Raw genomic sequence first — 5,344 nt, 5'->3', positions numbered from 1 at the left:
TTATTTCTTCTGCCTGTTTTTTAATGGAATTGTTTGTTTGCTATAGAATTGTATGAGTTCTTTATATGTTTTGGGTATTCACCCCTTACTGGATATTTGATGTGCAAATATTATCTCACATTCCATAAGTTGTCTTTTCATTTTGTTGATTGTTTCTTTTGCTGGGCAGAAGCTTTTTAGTTTAAGTTAGTCCCACTTATTTTTGCTTTCGTTGCTTGTGCTTTAGGTGTCATTTCCAAAAAAACTGTTGTTTCCCAACACCATATATTGAGAAGACTAAAAATAGATGCAGAGACCAATGGAAAAGAGTTGAAAGAGCAGAAATAAACCCTTGCGTATATGGCCAATTAATATTTGACAGGGGAGCCAAGAAGACTCATGAGGGAAAATATAGCGTTTTCAAGAAATAGTGTTGGGAAAACGGAACAACCACAGGCAGAGGAATAAAACCGGACTCCTATTCTTACACCACTCACAAAAATTAACCCACAATGGATTAAAGACTTAAGCATAAATGAAACTGTAAAACTCCTGGAAGAAAACATAAGGGAAAACTCTTTGACATTGGTCTTGGCAACAGGTTTTTGGATATGACATCTAATTTATAGGCAAATAAAACAGAAAAACAGATGGAGACGTTCGGTTGTTCTCTACTTGTAAAAGCCCTTACTTAAGGATTCTCATTCTGTGCCACTTCTTCACATTACAGCGCTCTCCAGCAGAGAAACACATGGGTTTTCCAACTAACTGTACCTTGTTTCGATTACTTTGGAATTACTAAGACATGATGAATAGCTTCCATGCTAGGATAGGTAATGAAAAAGCCATGGAGGTGACGTCACCGTTACTCGTTTTGAGACCTCGGTAGAATATTTAGCATTTGTCAGAATACCAGACGACGCAGTTTCTTACCACGGGGACTTCCGGGCTTGTACTGTGGCTAATGTACCCATGATGCAGGGCGAAACAAACCAGATACCTAGCAGGAAGGCAGCATTCCTCACTCTGGGTTTCCCACTCCTCTGAATCCTATTAGTGGTTCAGTACAGACCCTTCATTCCAAATCCATGGGTAATCCTATAGACGTCCCTCAGGGTATTTGCCCAGCTTGTCACTGGTGCATTCATCTCCCACTAACATCCAGGAGAGGGTCTCCTCAGCCTTGCATTTTATTCGTGATAACCTCTCACTCCAGTCACGGGTTACTGCATTCCACGTGGACCCTCCCTCAGCTCTACCAACCAGGGGTCCCACTCAATCTGGGTGATCGTGCATGGAGGAATGGGGGTCACAGCCTCATACCCACCAAGGTCTCTAAGATCACAGAGAATGAGTGAGATGTGCAGAGGGAAGTGGTCCTGCCAGCCCTGCCTCTGGTTTGGATCCTTTATTAATGTGGCCTTGGGCTGTGAGACGCACATTTGCCCTTTTGACCTAAGGTACCTCAAGGCAGCTGCTCCTTGAAAACTAAAGGTCCTAACTCGGTCATTCCTAATAGGATGTTGTGATAGAGAAAGACATTATATTTTGTTTTTTCTCCAATTCCTGGCGCAAGGGCTTTAAAAACTCTCAGAATTTTCTAAATGATGGGGGTGTCAGGGATGTCTTCTGTTATTCATAATAAGCCCCTTTCAACCCTACTGGGTTATGCTAACAAGGTGACTCCTGGTGGGTCCCTAGAGCGCTTCAGGATGGGGGCTGGTTGTCAGAAGAACCGGCCGGTGATTAGAGGACTGGAACTTTCAGCCCCATCCCCGACCTTCTGGGAGGAGAGGTAGGCAGGGGATTGAGTCAGTCGCCAGTGGCCGGTGATTTTACCAATTATGCCTCTGTAATGAGCCTCAAGGGGGCTCAGAGAGCTTCTGGGTTGGTGAAAGCACCAATGTGCCGGGAGGGTGGTGCGCCCCAAACTCCTCAGCTCCTGTGCTTGGGACCCTTCTGAACCTCACTTGATGTACCTCTTCACCTGGATGTTTATTTGTATGGTTTACAATATTCTTTCAGGTAAACTGGTAACAGTAAGTAGAGTGCTTCCCTGGTTTCTCTAAGCTGTCCTAACAAATTATCAAAACTGAAGAGGGGGTTGTGGGAACCCCTGATTTGTAGCCAGTTGGACAGAAGTGTTGGTAAGCTGGGCACCCACTACTTGTAATTGTCACCTGGACTCGGGGAGCAGTCCTATGGGGCTGAGTCCTTAACCTGTGGGGTCTGTGCTAACTTCAGGTTGTTAGTGTCACAATTGGGTTAAATTGTAGGACACCCAGTTGGTGTCTGCAGAGAACTGGGAAATTGATGTGGAAAACCCAACCAACCATGGTTTTCCTTTACCCATCGACTCCAAAACTGTACTTTCTATGGGAGAATGAGAGTTTGCTGGCTCTGGTCCCATGACCCAGCAGTACCTCCAGGGGGACCTCAGCCATAGCGCTGCCCACCATAAACCCCTCAGAACAGCTGCCCAGTCGCCACCCACCAGTCCTATCCTCCTGCTAACAAATGCCAAGAGCAGGCCAGGGAGGCAGTAATCTATCCACATAGCCCAGTAGTTTGGTCAGGTTGCCATAGGTATAGTAGCTGACAAGAGCCTGAACCCTCAGGGCCACGTATGGTTTGGCTTCTGCAGTGTTCAGAGAAGACCAGGAGCTGCAGCCCTACTGGCAGGTAGCCCTGCGCCCACTGGGGATTTGCAGGTTCTCTGTTCCATGACTTATAGCTCATGGTCCACACAGGGTGACCTTCATCCCTTCCAGTCCTTAGCCAGCTTGGTTAGCATATTGGTCATGGAGGTTGACAGTGACAGACAGAGACAGAGACAGAAAATGGGCAGGACCTAGGACTCCACACTCCTCAATTCCTTCTTTATTTATTCATTCAACACATATTTTATTGTGTTCCCACTCTGAGCTTGGTACCTTCCTGGGCCCTGGGGACGCAGCAGAGGACAGGACAGGACAGGCTCTTGTTTCCATGGAGATTTCCCTGCAGTGGAGACAAATATGAATACAGCTGCTACTTACGTGTGATGGAAAGGAAATTGCTCTAAACTAGAGTGGAGGGTGTGCTTGGAGGAGTGGAAGGAGTCGGTGAGGAAGTGAAGCTTAGGACAGAGCCCCTAAGACGTGCAGGATTAAGCTGGGTCAAGGTGCTTGTACAGGGCTTGTATAGGGTGGGTGAGGGGTGAGCATTCCAGGTAGAGGCACCCGTGTCGGAGGGTGGCACCGACACATTCAGTCTCCTACCCAGGGCCACCAAGAGCGGGTTTGGGGACTTAGGAACCAGCTTCAACATGACCCTCCACTTTTCAACCCTGAACTAGGCCAAAGAGAGCCACACGCTTTGGGAAGGTCCAGGGTAGAACCCATACTCTCAGCAGGTTGGATTCTGAACCTGAAAATGTTCTTTCATTTTTCTCAAAACTCAGGATGTGGTTCTGAAAATGAACGGGTGGGTATCGTACGAGAACCAGCACAGCAGGAGCCTCCACGATGCCCACCACTGGGCCAGCTTGTAGGTCCTGAAGGTGCGATCCTGGGTCACCACATTCTTCCCACGATGTGCCCTGGACACTGCTCTCCTGTGCGCTGGCCCTGGCTCACTGCCCTGACAGACTCAGCCGTTTCCAACCCCAGGGCCTTTGCACATATCCCTCCCCTGCCTGGAATGTGGCTTCTCCTCGCTGCCTTGCTGACCCCTCCCATCGCCTGGCCTCAGCCTCCTCGGGCCTTGCAGGATAGGTCTTCTCTGACCGTCTGATTGAAAGTAGCCTTCACACCACCCCACCCCACCCAACCCCCAGCCCTGCCCCACCCTATCATGTACCTTCCTCTCTGTCCTCTGCTTTTATTTTCAGTGTGCTAATCACGATTTCCAATGATCTTCCTCACTGGTTTGTTTACTTTTGTGTTTGTTGTATTTTTAATTTATTTTTTTTTAGCTCCTGCACATGGACGCCAGCTCCAAAGGGTGTGAATCTCATCTGCCTTATTCCTCTGTACTCAGCGCCCAGCATGCAGCACCTAGTGCGGGTGACAGGGCATCGTGCTTGTTGAACGAGTGAGTAAACCCACTCACTCGCTCACATCCATCAGTGAATCCATCGTTGATGGATGATGGTGAGAGAGGAAGCCAGGCAATGAACAGGAAGGGAGGAGCAAAGCCGGTTCTGCCCACGTATGTGTTGTGATTCTGACCTCAAGGAGCTTAGCAGCTAGTGGGGGGAGATGCTGACAAACAGCATATTTTTCTGTGCTGATAGGATTCGGCCAGAGGGGCTGTGCGCACCAAGGAGGAGCCCGAAATATTTGTGTCCAGATCTGAGGCGATGCCAAATGTCAGGGGACCTCATCTTCCTCTTGGAAAGATATTTTAAAAGGACATTTTACAACTACTTAATTTTTGTGGATGTGGATAAACTAGTCAAAATGTACACTGATAGATTATATTCCTTAATTGCATTACAGATACATGTTTAAAGCAATATATTATTTAAAACATGAATGTCTACTGTTCATGAAATCATTTTTAAAACCTTTTATTTTGGGCACAGCTTCAAATGGTGGAGGAGTAAGACGTGGAGATCACCTTCCTCCCCACAGATACATCAAAAATTCATCTACACGCGGAACAACTCCTACTGAACGCTGGCAGAAGACCTCAGACTTCCCAAAAGGCAGGAAACTCCCCCACATACCTGGGTAAGGCAAAAGAAAAAACAGAGACAAGAGAATAGGGATGGGACCTGCACCAGTGGGAGGGAGCCGTGAAGGAGGAAAGGTTTCCACACACTAGGAAGCCCCTTCACTGGCAGAGATGGCGGGTGGGAGTGGGGGAAGCTGTGGAGCCATGGAGAAGAGTGCAGCAATAGGGGTGCAGAGGGCAAAGCGGAGAGATTCCCGCACAGAGGATCGGTGCCGACCAGCACTCACCAGCCTGAGAGGCTTGTCTGCTCACCCGCTGGAGCAGTTGGGGGCTGGGAGCTGAGGCTTGGGCTTCGGAGCTCAGACCCCAGGGAGATGACTGGGGTTGGCTGTGTGAACACAGCCTGAAGGGGGCTAGTGTGCCACAGCTAGCTGGGAGGGAGTCTGGGAAAAAGTCTGGACCTGCCTAAGAGGCAAGAGACCATTGTTTCAGGGTGCACGAAGAGAGGGGATTCAGAACACCGCCTAAACGAACTCCAGAGATAGGCGCGAGCCACGGACACCAGAGACGGGCATGAGACGCTAAGGCTGTGCTGCAGCCACCAAGAAGCCTGTGTGCAAGCACAGGTCACTCTACACACTTCCCCTCCCAGGAGCCTGTGCAGCCGACCACTGCCAGGGTCCCGAGATCCAGGGACAACTTCCCC

The sequence above is a fragment of the Aethalodelphis obliquidens genome, unplaced genomic scaffold (genome assembly GCF_003676395.1).
Source record: "Aethalodelphis obliquidens isolate GAN/ISIS:26980383/991018 unplaced genomic scaffold, ASM367639v1 scaffold18, whole genome shotgun sequence".
In the NCBI taxonomy this organism is placed as follows: Eukaryota; Metazoa; Chordata; class Mammalia; order Artiodactyla; family Delphinidae; genus Aethalodelphis; species Aethalodelphis obliquidens.
The sequence above is the reverse complement of the archived record's forward strand: the minus strand, read 5'-3'. Positions refer to the sequence as shown.